The sequence below is a fragment of the Temnothorax nylanderi genome, unplaced genomic scaffold (genome assembly GCF_030848795.1).
Source record: "Temnothorax nylanderi isolate EJ_2023f unplaced genomic scaffold, tnyl_v1.0 TNYL_tig0331_pilon, whole genome shotgun sequence".
NCBI classification, from domain to species: domain Eukaryota; kingdom Metazoa; phylum Arthropoda; class Insecta; order Hymenoptera; family Formicidae; genus Temnothorax; species Temnothorax nylanderi.
The window spans coordinates 62885-83647 of NW_027249393.1; the positions used below are offsets into that span (position 1 = coordinate 62885).

Here is a 20763-nt window from a genome sequence, read left to right on the forward strand (position 1 = left end):
AAGATAACACAGATCCTCCGCGTCTTGCCACTCCACCCCTACCAGGCTTCTCAGAGGAACTCTGTTCCTCACAGCAGTGTCCCCCCGTCATACCATCTCGCCCTATTATCCTACCGTCTCGCCTCGTTCCCGCACCTTATCGCCACGTTTGCCGCGTCCCCCCTTTCCGCATACTCCCCGTTAGACCCAATCCCCCTCCTCCGGTCGAACACAGGGTACCATCCCCGACCCCCTCGACCGCCTCCACCATCGACATCGATGAACCTAACCCTCCCGAAATAGTCACCTTAGATTAACCCTTACCTATTTCCTTTTATGTTAATTTAGTCTAAATACATACACACACACACACACACACACACACACAAATGACATACACTCCGTTTGCGTTTATCTCAACTGTTTGATTCTCTACTCAATGTCAGTAACAAGTATTTGTAATAAATGTTTAATTTGTTTTTAAGATTTAATTAAATGTTCCTTTATTTTAAATAAGACCTAACCCAGTACCATCATCCTCTCGAAATCGCACGAGGTCCGATCCTGAGTTAAAGGGATTGAATTCCCTGACTCGAAAGAGGACCAACGATCGCACCGCTCACGGAAGACGTCCTAGCGTCCTTACGGACGTTGACTCTTCCTGAGCCATAAAGGTGCGTTCGAGCTCGCGCCACGCGCCTCAGAGCGTGTACCTGCGAGCGATATTCTTAAGCTTCTAGTTGCGTCCTTCCTTACCCCGACCCCTCTGCCTAGCCTTTCCTTTGCTTCCCAGTTTTTTTCTTATTAATCCCGGGGTTGGACGTAACACATAATAACCAAGAAGAAATTGCGAATACGCAAATTAATCCTCGACACTTAGAGGATGATCAAATTCCTTGTAAAATGATTAACGGAACAAATGAAAAAGAAACGGAAGTTAACATCAATAATGAAAATAAAAATAATTATGCAAGTTTAAATAATGAAGACGGGATTATAAATAAAAATAAAACTATGAGATGGAATAAGAAATCAGATAAAACTCGTATTCTAGGTATTCAGGAGAAAGGTTTCCAAACCTCTCCCGAAATGCTAGATTCCCAAATCCTTGGAGGGGGAAGTTACCAAACCCCTCCTGAAATGTTAAATGATTCCCAAATCCTTGGAGGGGTAAGTAACCAAACCCCTCCTTTTTTTTTTAACGTAGGGAAAACTTATCATGAGTACCCCCACCCCCGGGGAGAGGCGGGCGGTTATGCCGGACTCCTACCGGCTAAAAACCCTACGTGTGGCCCTACCTCTGGTGTTCTCGCTGGGCGCCCCGGGAACCTTTACGACGACATCCAGGGACCAAACCCCTCCTGAATTATTAATGCGACCGTTATCCGCAGGCTTAATTACAAGCTAATTAACATCCGGAAGTGAATATTTTTCGGAAATAAATCGTTTTTCATACGAAAATCGCGAGTGAAGCGAGATGATGCAATCGGGGCGTTACCCATTGTAATCCTGTACTTCGAGTACAAAATATATTCTTGTTATTTGTTTTCATAAAAGCAATTGCAAGTTAATTACCCTCGTTAATCCGAATCCCAGCATAAGCTTTCCGAATCCGAAATACTAGTGCGCGACTTCGTAAAGGCCGTGGTCGACAACAACGTATTATCGCAGCGGAAGTGCAACGAAGCTGAGGATCGAGAAGAAGTATTTCACGGCAACCGGAAGTCAACCGGGCCTATCAGCGTTCTTCGTAATCGCAATTAAAACAAAGTGGCGACCGTTTTTACGTACGAGTGAGTACATTTTCGTGAATTATTCACAGCACAGGCCCTATATCCGGTCACAATCTCTCCTGAAATATTAAATAACTCCCAAATCTTTGGAGGGCAAAGTTACCAAACCCTTCTAGAAGATTTAAATAATCTTAGAATTACAGAGGCAAGTTTCCAGACTCCTCTAGTATATTCTACTCCCGTCGATTACGAGGAGGGAAGTAAGCAAACCTCACTACGTAATACGACAGAATTTTGTTTACGAAAGCCAAAAAGTGAGAGCTCCGTAAATCCTGTGGAAAAAATAATATTTCCAAGGGTTGGAATACCCACAAAAAGTGATGTTGATAAAAATAATACCTTTCATGTTACTATTGGAGAACTCACGAGAAGAGTAAAATTATATAATCCTAATACGGAAAAAATTTATGAGATTAACAGAAAAAGTAAACCGTCTTCAAAAACTTTGGCATGCGCACAAGCTCGATTCCAGGAAATAATGGAAATTTCAGGTACAAGCGTAAATCGAAACAACATCAATTAACGTCTGAAACATCGGCTAACGACGTTATTTCACGTGAATGTTTTGTATCATCCGGAAAACCTAAGAAAGATAGACTTACGGAGATTATGAAATTACTACGACTAGAGCATTTAAATAATGAAGAAAGGAAAAGTGTTATAAAACTTATAAGTAATAGTCAAGATCGATTTCACATCTCCGGAGAAAAATTAACAGCAACTCATGTATTGCGACATCAAATACCAACAACAGATGATCGACCTATAAATACTCGACAATATAGATTTCCACAAGTCCACAAAGAGAAAATAAATAAACAGATAAAGGAACTGCTCGAGGCAGGGATCATAAAACCTTCTCAGTCACCTTACAATACACCCATTTGGATAGTGCCAAAAAAAGAAGACTCAAAAGGAAACAAACGTTGAAAAGTAGTATTAGATCAGAGAGACAGCATTAGAAATCCTGGTTCAAAAAAAATCCCTCAAAAGAGAGTAAGAAGCTTTACATGTAACAATAATATTAATGATAATCCTGAAAGGAATATATAGATACTGTTCTATGATAAGATTTTCAATTGACTTGATTTTTAGGGTGCCGAGAATTGCTTGAGGGGGGAGTCTCGTGTAACACGCTAAAAAGTAAGGTAACTTTTGGAATTTTTTTTTGAAGAATCAATGCGACGGATCTTTTTCAAACTTTCAGGGTATTTTATTATACATTTCAAAAGATAAAAAAATTTTGTTTTGTTAAAAAATAATTGTTATGTTAGGAACTATGGAGGTTACGAGGCCGCGGTCTCGTCGCCGGAGTTGTAAATCGGCGGGCGTTATAGCGCCTGTTGTACTCGCCTGAAACAAAATTAAGAAAATTTTTCTTATTCTCTATAAAACTACGTCGTCGATGAACCTAAAAAAGAAGGTAAAAGTGCAAAATTAAGGAAACGACGGGACTTAAAAAAAACGAAAATTTTTTGTCAAAATTGCAATATTCTCGAAATTAGCCAAACCTTTAACAAATCTATTAAAAAACAATACGCTTTTTAAATGGACATCTGCTCAAGAGGGGTCTTTTGAAATATTAAAGCAGAAATTATGTCAAGAACCAGTTTTACAATATCCTGATTTTCCAAAACCCTTCATTTTAACTACCGACGCTTCTGGAACTGCCATAGGAGGCATTTTGTCACAAGGAGAAATAAATACAGATCGACCAATAGCATACGCATCACGAACTTTAACCGACAATGAAATAAAATACGATACATATGAAAAGGAAACTTTAGCAATAATATAATGCGTTAAACATTTCCGACCATACTTATATGGGCGGAAATTTACATTAGTCACAGATCATAAGCCTTTACTTTGGTTTAAAAACGCCCAAGATGCAAACATGAGAATTCTCCGCTGGAGATTGAAATTAGCAGAATATGACTATGATGTAGTATATAAGGCAGGAAAAACTAATGTTAATGCCGATGCCTTGTCAAGAAATCCGGTAAATTTTGAAGAAACAGACTGCAACTTAATGAATCACAAAAAACTTCTGAATCCGAATGATCCCAGAGATGCAGAAACAATTTCTAAAATGTTAGAAGCTAAGTTGAAATCTAAGAAAAACTACGATAAAAAAATTAACCCTCAAACCTTTAAACCTGGAGATCACGTTTTTTTATTAAAGGGACCTAAACCAGGTAAATTTGGAGATCAGCATACATGGCCTCATGAAGTTTTGGAAATATTAAATAAAAATAATATAAGAATTCGAACGTCGGCGATGTAATCTTGCAATGTGCTTTTAACGCTGCCTAATACGGAAACATCTGTCCAAGTTCCGTAAGGATCTGAGTAAGCTCCTCCGTAACACGTTCCATCGGAATCCATATGGCCAGCTAGAACTACAGGGCGGGTGGCCGTTTGGTTTAATCCAGTGATATGAATTCCGGCTAGTTCAAAACTCCCGTAAGTATGCATACGCTGACATGCCTCCCGAGATATTTCGTCTATATATGAATATTTGCCGTTGTATACATACAACGTTGTATACATACGTTGTATACTAGACACTAACAAGGTACAACTCAGATCAGGAGTGACCTGTGAGCTTAGCGCTATGCGCTGCACTGACTTAGAGGGAGGGGATACCTTTTGGGATCCTGTACCTGTCGACTCCTGTAAATTTTCCGACTACAGCGTTTTATACCAAGGATATGCGGATAAAATAATGGATGACGCAAACAAATTATCATAAGTCGTTTATTCATTAACGGCGCAAGAAACAGTTTTTGCATTAACAAGCATGGGCAAATATGTAACGTGCGGATACACTCTTATCCGAACAGAACATTTCAAATTAATAATTTTCGAAACATTACCTGGCGTTGCGATCTTTAAAAGGCTCGACATTTTTACATATATGAATTCAAAATTCGTCTATGTGGAAAAGCATATCCGTACTAAAATTAATCAACTATATCGAAATATCCTATTACAACAATGCAACCTCGAATTGCGGCTACTGCAGAGTGCTTTAGCCATAGCCGCACGATCTCCCGATATTTTTGCCTATCATTTTATGAAAGGACCAGGACACATGGCACTCTTGGCAGGAGAAGTAATTCATATAATAAAATGCGTTCCAGTGGAAGTAAGAGTAGCTCAAACTCAAAACTGCTATAATCAACTTCCGGTATTACGAGACAATCAAACGTACTTCCTAACTCCGCAAACACATGTATTATTACGACAAGGAACGCAAGTCGCTTGCAACTCTTTTGCTCCTCCCATGTATCTCTTAGGAGATGCTTGGTATAAACTTATGCCAAGACCGATACAAACATTTGCACCGACTATTATAAAGCCTCTAACTAAACCTACATGGAGATATACCAATCCTGGAGCACTTGCTACTAGCGGTATATACTCACAGGATGATCTGGAAGAGCTTAAAGATCACATAATGTTTCCGCCGAGCGACCCGCCGTTCTTAACACCATAGCAAGAGGAGTAATGGGGCAACCATCCACGTTATATGGAGGGTCGATTTCCAATCTTACCGATAAAGCCTCATTAAAAAAAGTTGCACTCTCCGCTTGGTTGAAATTTTGGAATCAATTTCCAATTTTCGTTAATATTAGTGCCGGAATGCTCGGACTATACATGTGCATAAAAGTCGTTAAACTAATACTGGATACACTCGTGCACGGATATACTCTGCACAAAATATACGGCTGGTCGGTATACCTGATAGGAGCATTATGGGACTCGATGACGCAACTTTTATTGCATCTAGAAAAAAGGAGAGCCGAAACCAAGAATCCCAGCGCTCCGGCCTCCGGACAAAAGGGGATACCACGAGATGAGCCACCTTCCGAACTACAGCATGACACAAAAAATAATGTAAAACCGGAACGCCTACCCTTCTCTCCCTTTGAAAGAGAGTACCTATACTCTCGAACTCAAAGAGTAAATGAGAAAAAAAGACACAAGGGGAAAAGGGACGAATTGCATGATATCTCATTATCTATCATTAAACGCTCTGCCCCTATAACCGCATGCTGCGACATGCAGATATTCTAACAACAAATTTTTTGTAGACAAAACTATGGAGATCAAGTGTATCAACACCAGCTTGTTGAGCCGCGGTCCCCTCAAGGTAAAGGTCATCCGGGTGGACTCCCCCACCTTCCTGTGGGTCCATCTCGAGAGTAAGCGTGAGGACCTCGACGAGCTCGTCGAGGATTTAACTCGAAGGATGATGCGGAGGAGCGAGAGCCTTGTGCCCGAAATGGAGGTCGCCGTTCGTGAAGGAAGACGATGACAGAGGGGCTTCGTGCTCCAAGTCGAGAGAGGAAACCGGGTTACGGTTGCCCTCAGAGATTGGGGTCGCGCTGTTCAGCGGCCATGTTCGAAATTTACACCCTCGAGGATCGATTCCGCGAGCTGGAATGGCAGGCCATCCCCTGTGGTCTCGCCCACCTCCGACCGCTCGAGGGAAGGATGCGATGGCGAAGGATACGAGACGAGGGTGACGACGAGACAAGAGACCTAGCGAAACTGCTCGTGCAAATGGGATGTGCCCAGCACAGCGATCTCGAAGGTGTGGTGGCCATCCCTGGGATTCTCCCTTAAAAACAGAGAATCTAAAGAGATTAAATTCTCTGACTCAAAAGAGGACCAACGATCGCACCGCTCACGGAAGGCGTCCTAGGGTCCCTACGGACGTTGACCCTTCCTGAGCCATTAAAAGTGCGTTCGGCTCGCGCCACGCGCTTCAGAGCGCGTACATGCGAGCGACATTTGTGAGTATCTGGTTGCGTCCTTCCTTACCCCTACCCCTCTGGTTAGCCTTTCCTTCGCTTCCCAGTTTTCTTATCCTAATCCTGAGGTTGGACGTAACACTTCTTTAGAAGCTGCCCAGAAAAAATTAGGCCGTTATAAAATTTTTTCACAGGCTCAAGAAAAGGAACTTGTGACACACATACTGCTTTTAAAAGAAAGGTTATTTGGCCTTACTTCAATAATAGATATACGCAAACTCGCATTTAAATTTGCTGAAAAGAACACCATTCCTCATATGTTCAACAAGGAAAAGGAAAGACCAGGGAAAGGTCGGTTCTACTCGTGCACGACATATGCGCATAAACTAATAAATATATAAAATAGAAAGACGGGCGGCTCGGATACATGCGAACACATGCGGGCATAAGCGGTCACCCTCGCACATATACACACATATGCATTTATTTACATACGAGTCCGCCAGTGACATTATGACGCCTCGAATCTCAAGTGGCTAGACCCGTGCTGGCGCCATAGATCTACGCTGCGTAGATCTAAGGGCCACCAAGAAGGCGACGGACAGGGAGAATTGGTGGCGTCGCTGAAGGGATCGTGGCTGCAAAAAATCGGGCATTCTGCTCCCGACTACGGAGAAGTTCGCGTGTGTCCGAGTTAATCACGACCCTCGAGACGTAGTCGCGCGCCCGTACAGATCCGAGTTCGACTCAGAGCGACAGCCCCCAGGCGTTGTTGCGGATATTGTTCAGGGCAACAGCCCCTAAGCGCTCTTCTCAATCGCGTACGCGAATACACTCAAAAAACATTCCGGTTATTATAATTTCCGAATGCCAAGTAACGTTAGAATAAATATTCTAAAACAACGAACTACGAATACCAATATTAAAAGTTATTGTGTGGACTTGTTAGAGAAACTTGGTTCTTTCAAATACACGAGGGACATACTGAAAGAACTGGACAAAAAAATTAGGATTGAAATTGAATGTTTAGGAGGCAACCCACTGTTCGTAAATATGTTGAACAAATATGAGAACACCAAGTAAACACGTCTATGTGTGAACCGTGAACTATTAATAAACGAAAATACAGGGCAGATACGAAGAGTATCTGCGCTGACACTCGGATAGGCATTGAATTTATGATTCCGAAGCCACTCTTTTAAAATCATCACGGCTTCCATCAGCAGATTAATGCAAACTTAATGCGCCTGTCACTCCTTGAAGTGTACAACTAATACATAAATGCTATCACGCCACGATAAATTTTATTTTACTGCTTTAAAAAAATTGCCCTGTTACAATCGACGCCATGTTACGAGACCTCGACGTTTCCGTCCTGACGCATTTTGAACGGAAACACATTGATTGACGTGATTCGAGTTCGGTGAAGCTCGCGGGAATGCATGTATTTTTGGCTTCTGACGAAATATTTTCTTCGTCGTCATCGGGATGCGATGATCTTCTCGTGGCATGGCGATTGTAACAGGGCACAAAACAACAGTGTGCACAAAACACAACTGTGTAATATATGTCGTAAAATTTTTAAAAATTAAATCGGCATGTAGACTTTACCGGCATCTAACTATATATTATGTAGTGTCAAGTAATATCCGTTAAATCACGCAGCAGATGTACGCTTATTCGCAAATCTTTATTAATTGACTTTTCATTAATTATTGCGAAAATCGTATAATAGTAAAGGACTTTTTTATTCAGTTTGACATGCTCTATTTGTTCACGAGAGATGCTATACCTGTTACCAAACACCCGATATATCGATATGCCTAGAAAATCGAATTCAACAATATATTATACAGATGTCTGTACACGATTCCGATCAAACAAACTCGTTCGAGCAGATGTTGTTTGAACAGTTACCAAGCAGCAGAAACGATACGTCGTAATAGTAAACTGCTTTCAATCGTTCTCTACGGCACGCGGAGATGAGACGCGTGATAACTTTACTTTTAATTTTCAAAACGAGATTATTCGATATTGTCGTAACGATGTGGATATTCTTCGACACGCATGCATGGCTTTTAGAAAAATTTTTTGGAACGCAGGAACGTATAGGAGAAACTACGTATATTCTCTGTACCTATACGTCTTGAAAACCGGTGCTTTCCCGATCGGTCACCCTGATATTCTTATCGGGGAAGAATGCCGCGCGTTAATCGGAACTGCACCAAATTATAATTTTGATTCGGTCGAAAAACTCGTTCGATACCGAATACTTCCTCCGCGCGATCTTTTCACCCGGTACTCCCGTATTGCGAAATTATCGTTCGCGTTATGTCGTAGTTGCTGTAAAACGTTCTCGCAGGCCGCGTTTACTCACGATAACCCCGCCGATCGTGAATCCGAAGGTACCTAAGTATCCGCCAAATTGCGCAAAGCCGTCGAGAAAGGTTATCTTGTGACAAATGTGAGTGGGCAGTATAAAGTTGCGCGACATGATCCCGGTACTCGACAGGGTGGTTTGTTCGCCGAATATATAAACATATTTCTAAAATTAAAACAAGAAGCTAGGGGGTGGCCGAGCGATTGCCACGATGACGGGACAAAGGAACGATACCTGCGGGAATACGCGGAAACCATGGGTGTTGTTCTCGATAGAGACAAATATCGTTCGGAATCTTGGTCTGCGCTCGGTCGCAAAACTTTGCTTGAATTCTTTTTGAGGAAAATTTGGCCAGTGAACAAATTTGCCTAAAACTGACATCGTGAAATCATACCAACGTTTCATGACTTTGCTCACGAATCCCGAGCACGAGATAACCCGGTATATTACCCGTCAATGACGAGGTGTATGTTTCGTGGCGACCACGAGAAAAGGCGGTCTTGGCTTCAGCGTTGACGAATGTCGTGATCGCGGCGTACACGACAGCACAAGCGTGTCTAAAACTTTATGGGTATCTGGAATCGTTAGATAAACGCGTTTTATATTAGGATACTGACTCAAACTTCCTCGGTGACATGACGGACGAACTCGAGAGCTACGGCCGCAGTAGCTATATCCAGTCGTTCGTGTCAGGTGGGCCAATGTTTTACGCCTATATTGTTCGTACACCGGCCGATCGCACTGAAGAAACGTGTAAAGTTAAAGGTAACACTTTAAATTATAAGAATACGTCAATAGTAAATTTCAATAGTATAAAAAAGTTAATAATGCAAAGAGAGAGAGAGAAGGTAGAGAAAGAGGAGAAAAATCCAAAATTTAATTAAAGAAAAATTGTTATCTAAGGACAAAGCTTGTCAATCATAGTAAACTTTTACACTTAAGCGGCATAAATGAATACCTAGTTTACACTCTCGGAGAAGTTATTCTACCCCTTTTCGGAAAATAAGTAACTCTTAACGTAGTATCAAATTTACCAATTCTTATGATTTACCAATTCCACAAGCCGGTATATTGGGCAATAATTTTTTTTAACCAACTTCCTCGATGACAGATTACGCGAAAAGACATTTAGATGTATCAGGAATTAAGGTGCCTTTTTTCAACAGAAATCATCATAGCATCTCCACGTTCGGAATCTTTATTCTATGTAAGAGTAGGAAATCCAGAAATAAGAAATAGAATACATACCAAGATTGAAAGTAGCTCATAGAATTTGTGTGGAAGACATTATAGTGGGAAACATCTCAGGAAAGGCATATTTAAAGATTATAAGTACTTTGAACGAAGAAGTAAAAGTTCTATCTTGCGCCTTAAACTTCTAAATAAATTATTTAATGATCGCAAATTGAATATGGAGGCGCATAACAATCAAAAAGAAATTGCTAATACGCAAACCAATCCTCAACATCCAAAGGATAACCCAATTTATTGCAAAATGTTCGAACCAATGAAAGCGGGATTCTAAATTGACGATTGACAAGAAATCTATTATTTCTTTTTGCAGGCACGCTAAAAGAAATAAGCTTTTTATAATGCAGCGAAATAAACGTAATAAAACTGCAGCAGGTTTAACTGTAGAAGATCAGAAAACAATCGCAATGCTGCTTTGATTCCGTTTGAACTTTATCCCACCGTTTCATACTATGCATATTACAGTAAAAACCGAATTTAAATATATATCATAATAAAAAATTATTTTTTTTGCTAGTATACGCTAGAGCAATGTTTCCTTGCCAAGATACATTGTCTGTCAAATTTACGTACACTGCTAACGCTAGAGCAATATTTCCTTGCCAAGATACATTATCTGTCAAATCTACATACACTGCTAACACTAGAGCAATGTTTCCTTGCCAAGATGCATTATCTGTCAAATCTACATACACTGCTAAGGTAAGAATCTAAAAACAAGCTTTATGTACTATGTATTCCGCATTAATTTTTTTACATGAAAACAATGACATAGGGAAACTGGGGCTAGTTGGTATGCTTTTTTAAAATAATTTTTTTACACGTAACTAGTCAATGGAATACAAGTCGCAAAAAAATTTTTCAATAGCCGTATGTATATAAAACACAAAAATAATTTTTTTAATTAAATGGTACAATTAATTTTGTTGTTTTGCATCAATGATAATTATAAGACGACTACAATTGTAACCATCAGCCCCAGATATGGGGTAAGTTGTTACAGTTACTGGAATGAGTTGTGGCAGATCCATCAACTTATTAAAAAATCATATTTTGAATGGACATCTGCTCAAGAAGAGTCTTTTGAGGTATTAATAAAAATTAAGCGAAGGACCAGTTTTGCAATATCTTGACTTTTCAGAACCTTATATTTTGACCACCGACGCTCCCGGAATTGCTCGTTACGTGTATGGAAAATTTTATACTAAAACTTTTGACGACGCAAATTAGTTTAAAGTTTTGAACAAACGCTAAGTTTCCAACAGAAATATTTATGTTAACCTTTGTTCATCCTAGAAACACAGGTCAAAAGCATACAAAAGAAAAATCGTCTCCAGAAGAAGAGGAATTATATATTAATACTAGAAGTACAATGCAGAGAACCGTTATGGAATTTTCGATTACCTCTTAACCAAAGAAACAATAAAATTGCAAAATCTTTGTGAGAAGAAGTTTCTAAAGCTATTAACGGTAATAAAGATGTCTGATATTTATATTATTCTAAAAAATATATTAAAATTTATATAGAATATTTTTACAAGCAAATTGAGTGCAATTGGATGCAAAAATAAGTTCAAAAATCTTCACGACACTTATAGGCGACTAGTAAATTCTGAAAAATTGCCAAATGGATCAACTTCTAAAAATAATGTATATAAGTGGAGGCATTCTAAAAGGATGGAATTTCTTCGTGATTCTTGTTTACAAAAAAGGTATATAATGTACATGTCTTTATTATTTGCATAGTAAATTATATTTATACACTTCTCACAAAAATTAAAGGAACATTAAATTTTTTTAAATAGGCAAAATTCAAGCAGCTGTAACTTTGTTAAAAATAAACGAAGAATTGCTTTACAGCCCCTTCGATATCTTCCACCGTTTTCAGTGGAAGATCAAAGGAAGAATAAATTGTATCTTGCTGCTTATTATTATTATCCAAATTTTATCTCAGATTACCGGTTATTATAGTTTTTACTTCTCTCAAATCGTCTGCCATCTTTCACAACTGAGTTTTAAAGAAACTTTAAATATTATACTTCATCTATTCATTTAACAATGATAATGCTTAACTTAAGAAAGATTATATTTTTTTACATGGAAAGGCAAGTGTGAGTAATGTAGAACCTCCTCGGAAACAACTAAAGGTATATCACACAATAGAAGAAGCCATTATTGACTCCGTTTACACGGCACCGTTAATCAGGTTTTATAACATCGGTAGTTCTTAGGCCGGTCAATCACAGCTATTCCATTCTTCTGAAGAATGATTACGATTGGTCTTCCTGACAACTACCGATGTTATAAAACCCGATTAACGGTGTCATGTAAACACAGTCATATTGATTCCAAGATGTTACGTACGGAAATTTTATATTAAAATTTCGACGACGCACGCTAGCCTCGGAGTTCCGAGTAAACGCTCAATGTAAATGTTTATCTTATCGGACGACCGTTGGAGGGCTGAGGGCCAGATGGGGCCCAAAACTACGCTTCTAGAAGATTCTAGAAGCTTCTAGAAAACCTCCCCCCTTAAGACACGTAGGAAACGGTGGAAATCTCGCGCGGGAGATTCTGGTCATTTTCGGGTATAAATAGGGCGGAAAACGCCGCGAAGAGACAGATAGTTCTGAGCTTCGGCTCCTTACAGATAGTCCTTCGGCTCTAGCACTTCAATTGCTCAGCCACATAGTCTTAGACTCAGACTCTATTCACGAGAACATCATTAAATCATTTTCCTAAATCTCACTCAACTCCAGACAGTCACTCTCGATATTCAACTGTATACGTTAAGTCCGAGCATTCGCACTCGATTCTGGGACTTAATCTCTGTACTATTATACTTTAAGACCGCGCTTCACGCACAACTCAGTTTGTACTAAGATCTTAAGAATAAAGGTAAGATAAGTTTGAAAAAGAGAATAAGCTTGAAATCTGGGATCTGACCTCGTATTAAAATCCTTAATCAATCACTTCTGAAATTCGACTCGCAGTTTTCGCTAACAAAGAGCGTGGCGATCTGTCCTGGGCGCTGACGAAGAGTGTGGCGAACTAGTACTTTCGCTGCCGAAAGGCGTGGCGATTACGGGGTTGATTTTCGGAAATCACAATAATCGTTATTAATTCCCGAAAGAGAATTTGGCCTTTACGCTGACAAAGAGTGTGGCGAGCTTAAAATTCATTTTCGAGAACGCGGGCTGAATGACAAAAAAGGGAGGTAGACGAGTTCAAATCAAACGAATTAGTTTCCAGATCAAACAAGCTGTTACTTCTAATCGAGATCCTCTCCCCCTCCTCCAGGAATTACAACAACTAGAAAACGCACCTCCATTTAAACCTATTCCTGTCGATTTCGACATTGATTATCCTAATTATAATCAGATAGACAAAAGTGATCCTCGTTACAAAATTTATAAACTCAGATATCTTTTCGGTCCCAAATAATAATAATAATAAACATAATCGTAGTTTGTGCTGTATTACACAACTTGAAAAATCGTCTCGGCGTAAAAGAGGCTCGGTGGTCTCGCGCTGCGCTATACTTGGCGCGAGACACTACCGTGCCTCTTGATATACGTTTTCATTATAATCTTGTGAATCATGAAATTGACATTGATGAAGAGGGTGAGGCTGCAGCTCAGCAAAGAGCAATACTCCCAGATGTTCTTCAAGTATGTAATCGTATTAGAGCTCAAACTGAAGAAATAAATAAAGCTGATGAAGGAGATATGAATTGTAATGACAGGTTAACAGAAGCAAAAAGAGTTCAAAGAAGAATTCTTCGCACTCAGTTTGGTTTACGTCAATAAGAATAAACAATAAGTTATCAAAATTATTTTTATTATTAATAGAATTTTTGTATGTCATGTGAAATATAAGTATAAACGTAAAATCAGCGGTAAAGCGGTAAATAAGATAAGACAAATATAGAACAAATAAGAAGTTACTCACTTTTCAACATAAATTTTTTTTTAGTGAGACAAACATAGAATGGATAAAAAGTTACTCTCTTTTCAAGATACATTTTTTTTAGTAAGACAAACATAGAACGGATAAAAAGTTACTCTTTTTTCAACACAAACTTTTTTTTAGTATAAGACAAACATAGAACAGATAAAAAAAAAGTTACTCTTTTTTGTATATCTAGACGATATAGTATTATATGCAAGCTCTTACAGAACACGCAATTAAATTTGAAAAAATAGCTGCGCGATTGCGTGCAGCAAACCTAAAATTACAACCGGAGAAATGCGAATTTTTAAGGAAAGAAGTTACTTATTTAGGACACATAATAGGGGAAAACGGAGTTCGACCAGACCCTAAAAAGATAGAAGCAGTCCAAAATTTTCCGATACCTAAAAATGCGAAAAATGTAAAACAATTTCTCGGATTAGCTGGATATTATCGTAGATTTATACAAAGATTCTCAAAAATAGCTAAACCATTAACTAATTTGTTGAAAAAGGATATTGATTTTAACTGGGGAAACAAAGAACAAGAAATTTCCAATGAGAGACGCGCTTTGTCAGAAACCGATATTACAATACCCCGATTTCACTAAGCCTTTTCTTCTAACGACTGACGCATCTGGAACTGCAATTGGCGCAATTTTGAGTCAAGGACAGGTAGGGGAGGATCAACCGATAAGTTATGACTCTCGAGTATTAAACGATGCCGAGAAAAATTATTCAACAATAGAAAAGGAATTATTAGCGATAGTGTACGCTGTACAACATTTTAGACCATATCTTTACGGTAAGAGATTTAAATTAATAACCGATCATTAACCTGGCTTCATAAATTGAAAGACCCTACATCACGTTTAGCGAGATGGAGAATTAAATTAGTCGAATACGATTACGAAATAATTTACAAACCAGGAAAAATTAATGCTAACGCTGATGCTTTGTCAAGAAATCCTACGACAGGTATATATCCAATACATCCCTCGTACGACGAAATCGATGAATGTCCGGAGGACGATAAAGCAAGGCAGAGAAACGCTGACTCAAAACCTATACCGGCTTCACCAAGAAGAGGAACAATGAGAGAAGAACCAGAGCTAATAGTTGCGGAGATGCGAACGCGCCATATGGAAAATTCAGAAGGAGAAAGCGTAAGTACCATTTACTAAGAAAGAACTGGAGGAATTACCATTTTACGAGCATGTAGTTCACGCAAAAGTACATAACGAACCAACGAATCGAATGAATAATGCCAATGATAATAATAATGCTAACACTTTACCAGAATTATTTAAAACTGAAGATGGCAATGAAAATACATTATCTGAAGAAGAAGATGAAAATATATTACCTGAAACAGAGCCATTATTATTAGAAAACAGCGATAGTCAGTTCAATTTCGATTCCCGAAGAGCGCACAGTCCTGTCCTCGCTCAATATTTTTGATCGCTATTTATAAATCAAGATAAATATTAAGCAAAACAGTTATACCGCGTATACATTAAAGTAAGCTTATTTATAAGATCGTTTATTTCCACTTTAGTATCGTGTGCTCGTTACTTAGATCGAAATGCCCAGCCAATCAAAGTTGCCAGATCTCAAACTCAAGTATGGTGAGGAACCTTCGCAGATCATTGACTTGCCGCCTTGGTCGCAGTATAAGGGTGCTCCGGGACGTCTTGAAATGCTGCGGTATAGGATAATGTGTATCTGCGGGGGCGGCGCATACGCACTGGACAAAGGGCTCTACGGCGGCCGGGCCCACCTGAACCTCCAGCCGAGGCCCCTTGCCAAGTTGGCCGAATCGCGCTTTTAAAGGCAATAGCGCGGCGTCAGGCAGTTTTCCATGGAGGGCGTGGGCAACCCCTTGCTGATCCACCGGTCGATGCTCGGTTCATACTCGAGCGCGGCCAAAGTCCAGCCATGTTTGAAGGACCTCAAGAAGTTCTTCACAGTCTCCGATTAATTTGATCCTCCGATTAAACATCTCTTTCTAACTGTCCCCCTTAGAAAGAGACGAAAAGTGGACACAAAAAGAAAGCGGGTGAAAAATCGGCTGTACGAAAATGAAATCGATGATAGTGAGGAGTATAATATCGCGAGCGCCCCAACAAAACGAAAACAAATAAAAGGTTTATTCCAGTATAAAGAAACATTATTCTCTAAAGTTAATATTAAAGTCCTTGTGTTAATATTAAAGTCTATTTTATAATATTGTAATGTATTTGCCAAAAAATATACTAATTTATATTTTCAATTTTTTCAGAGGACGAGGTGAGGAAAAAAAATATTAAATCATGTATAGCAGACGCGTTACAATCTTCAAGTGAAGAGTCAGAAGAGTCTGACAGCGTCCTCCCAAAACATCCGCAAATGACAGGTACATTAATTAAAATAAGCAATCATGTTTAAGTCATGATAATTTCGAAATAAAATTGATAGATTCTAGTTTGTTTTGATTCAACAAAACGGAATATACTTCGTTTAATTGATTCTGATCATTATTTCGTGTTTTCATATTTTCATATATTGAAATATCAATTTTTGCAATTCTTGAGATATCGAGATAAAACCAATTCGGTTGAGTTTATTTAGTCTCTAGAAGACGACCCATACGCATTTTATTTGATATTGTTACGTCCTGCGAACTCCACGATTTCCCTTTTTCGCGGAAATTCCTATTAAGCGCTTAAGATATCCCTTAAGGTAAGGATAAATAAACTGAGCACGGACGGTTATCGATCGGCGAGTGAGCTTTGATCTCCTCACATTCCTTTTTTATGATCAAACTATCTATTTACTTGGACAACTAAAAGCAACCTTCCAGATGACGAAATACTGACAGACGAGGCATACGTGACCAGATTCTCATCAACCTTGTCGGCCCATAACTAAAAAACACGGCGACATGACGCGCCAAAGGGGGCCTTACTCCCAGACGGAGTTTACTTGCGATCTTTATTGCATCGCGCGACTATGCCAAAATTACCCGCGCAATGTTCCAACAAACAGAAACGAAATCTAAAACGTGCTTTTAGAAATGTAAGAGCACGTGGCGGAGGTTTCTGTTTCCAATAAGACTGCAATTAAGATTAGAAGGATATGCATCGTCTGTCAACATTGGAACAGGGTCGCGAGATAAATAAGGGACCCTAATAAAAGAAAAATTGGCGATAGTCGATAACAAATGAGTCACTGGAAGAAGCGATGGGTTACATCCCCAACAAGACAGTGGGGGCCTTACGAGGGGACTCACCAATGGAAAACCGGAAAAATCGATAACCGTCTCTAGCTTTCTAGGATAGGCGAAGACTTAAGAATCTACCTCTTGGGTGAGAAACATCTCGCCCAATAAGAAATCCTCTAAACAAAAATTAGAAGAATCCCGCCAACCAAAAGTTCCCAAAACGAAAACCAGACACCTCCCACAACGAAATCCACCCCTTCCATCCTTTGAACTTTCCTATATAAATCGCGACATCACGGGGCTCCCTCTCTTAATTCAGCTCATCTGTCTACGAGCAATATCACCTTCAAATCTTGAGTTTAAAGTTCAAATCTGTGCGCGGACTTAAACTCGACGAGACCCTACCCACCGGGCCCAAAGCATCCAGCCAGATCGAACGCAACGAGAAGGAACCCACTCCAACCTTCCGAGACTCACCAAGTATGGATTCGGGCGGTTCCACCCGCAAGAGGTCGCAAAACGCCGCGAAACACGAAAGGAATCGTCGGAATAAGCGGGCGCGAAGGGAGGTTGAAAAACAAGCGTCGGAATTCCGCCAGGAACAAGTTAACGCCGGTCCTCCGCGACTCGCCACTCCGTCGCCTCCACCAGCTCTTCCGGAGGAACCACCGTCGCCGCCTTTTCCTAATTCGCCTTCTCGCCCTCTGTGTCGCGTCCCCCCTTATCGCGTGGTCCCCGATACAACCGATTCCCCCCCCCCCCCTGGTCGAATCTTCGTACTCCCCGGTTCGCCCCGGGGAACTTTCCAGAGAACCATCCCCGACCCCGTCGACCGCCTTGACCATTGAGGTTCTCGAGGAAATTAACGATCCCGAGCTCATTATGTTAGATTAACTTACGAAACCTGTTAGAATAAATTTAATCTATATATTATTTTGACAACTAGGCATTTCATTTCATCCGACTTTTTTATGTTTTAATTTAATATACACCACACGTACACATAGTTAAAGAATTATGTAATTCAATTCCGATCTCGATGTAATAATAGCGGGCAAGATGTTCATTTTCAAGTAGGTTTCCCCTTCAAAAATCTTGCCCGATCACCCCCGTACTAATGTATCACCCGCGATGAATACACACATTCACTCTATCCCTAAATCTATCTTAAATGTTTTCAATCTCCCGTTTAATTTGCCTAGTTCTCATCTATTGTAATATCGACAGTTTACTTAACTTAAATTTATAATAAATGTTTATCTTATGTTAAATATTAATTTCAATCTGCATTCATTTGTAACCTAAGACCTCACACCTTGTTCACCCCTCTCGAAATCGCACGAGGTCCGATCCTGAGTTAAAGGGATTGAATTCCCTGACTCGAAAGAGGACTGACGATCGCACCGCTCACAGAAGGCGTCCTAGCGTCCCTACGGACGTTGACCCTTCCTGAGTCATAAAAGTGCGTTCGGCTCGCGCCACGCGCCGCAGAGCGTGCATCTGCGAGCAACATTTGCAAGTATCTAGTTGCGTCCTTCCTTACCCCAACCCCTCTGGTTAGCCCTTAATCCTGGGGTTGGACGTAACAATACCTGGTGCACAAATATATGACGTGACAGAGGCTGATCCTGTTGAGACTGATATAATGGGAAAGCTACTTTGTGCGTGCGATGAAAATAACAGTGACGTTATTCTCATTATCGGTAACATCGGACCTGTTAAAAGACAATTTGTAACTGAAGCGGTTAGAAATGTTAGCGATAGCAAGCAACTTTCTGAAAACGTAGTACTATCGTTATCAAAGCTAGAAACGAAACTGAACGATATTTTGTCTCATAAAGCTGTATGTGGAATACGAAATCAGTCGCTAATCATTGATTTAGCTGGCTCAGACAAAAATCAAATAGAATGCCTCACTGCAGCTTCAGATACAATGATCACTATACAGTCGAGTTAGATCTTAGTACAAAGAAAGCACGTTATTATTATGGTACGTGCTATGTTCGCATCAGATTTTATCGTCCAACGAAAAGTATACATTTTTACGCGAGAAGACAATAAATAATAAAAGAATCTCTCGTTCTGACGAAAATGAATCCTCAACAGTCCTATAAACCAATGTGTTTTGTACACAACACGACAAATGATTCTGTGGACATCTATTTTGCTAATGAGTTGTCAGAAGGGTGTTACATTTGCCAAGTGGATTTTAAAACAATACTGAATAATGAAGAATATAATTTGCATTCGATATTCTTATCGGCGAAGAATGCCGCGCGATAATCGGAACTGCACCAAATTATAATTTTGATTCAGTCGAAGGACTCGTGCCGAGTACTCCCTCCGTGCGATCTTTCTCCTCCGGTACTTCCGTATTGCGTACATGGAAAATTATCGTTCGCGTTATGTCGTAGTTACTGCAAAACGTTCTCGCAGGCCGCGTGCACTCACGATAACCCCGCCGATCGTGAATTAGAGACTACCTAAGTATCCGGCGAATTGCGCAAAAAGCCGTCGAGAAAGTTATCTTGTGACAAATGTGAGTAAAATTTGGCAGTATAAAGTTGCGCGACATGATCCCGGTACTCGACAGGGTGGTTTGTTTGCCGAATATATAAACACATTTCTAAAATTAAAACAAGAAGCTAGGGAAAGGCCGAGCGATTGCCACGATAAAGAGACAAAAGAACGATACCAGCGGAAATACGCGGAAACCGAGGGTGTTGTTCTCGATAGAGACAATATCGTTCGGAATCCTGGTCTACGCTCGGTCGCGAAACTTTGCTTGAATTCTTGTTGGGGAAAATTTGGCCAGCGAGCCAATTTGCCTAAGACCGAGGCCGTGAAATCATACCAACGTTTCATGACTTTTCTCACGAGTCCCGAGCACGAGATAACCGATAGCTATATCGAGTCGTTCGTGTCAGGTGGGCCAAAGTTTTACGCCTATATTGTTCGTACATCGGCCGATCGCACTGAAGAAACGTGTAAAGTTAAAGGTATCACTTTAAATTATAAGAATTTGTTAGTAGAAAATTTCAATAGTATAAAAAAGTTAATAATGCAAAGAGAGAAAGAGAGAGAGAGAGAGAGAGAGAGAGAGAGAGAGAGAGAAAGTAGAGGAAGAGAAGAATCCAAATTTAATTAAAAAAAAATTTTTTATCTAAAGACAAAGCTGTCAATTATAATAAACTTTTACACTTAAACGGCATAAATCAATACCTAGTTTACACTTTCGGAGAAGTTATTTTACCCCTTTTCGGAAAACAAGTAACTTTTAACGTAGTATCAAATTTACTAATTTTTACGATTTACCAATTCCACAAGCCGGTATATTCCGGGCAATTATTTTTTGAACCAACTTTCTCAATGATAGATTATGCGAAAAGACATTTAGATATTTCAGGAATTAATGCTGCCTTTTTTCAACAAAAACCATCATAGC

General features: G+C 39.8%; 1 long non-coding RNA gene and 2 pseudogenes across 2 annotated transcripts in view; 2 read left to right on the plus strand and 1 right to left on the minus strand.

Moving 5' to 3' along the window:
- The window catches only part of LOC139781363 (uncharacterized), a 129606-nt gene that overhangs the window by 59687 nt on the left and 49156 nt on the right, over positions 1 to 20763 (minus strand). The window lies entirely within an intron of this gene.
- On the plus strand, positions 4124 to 6096 carry LOC139781352 (uncharacterized; annotated as a pseudogene).
- Positions 6180 to 9523, plus strand: LOC139781353 (uncharacterized; annotated as a pseudogene).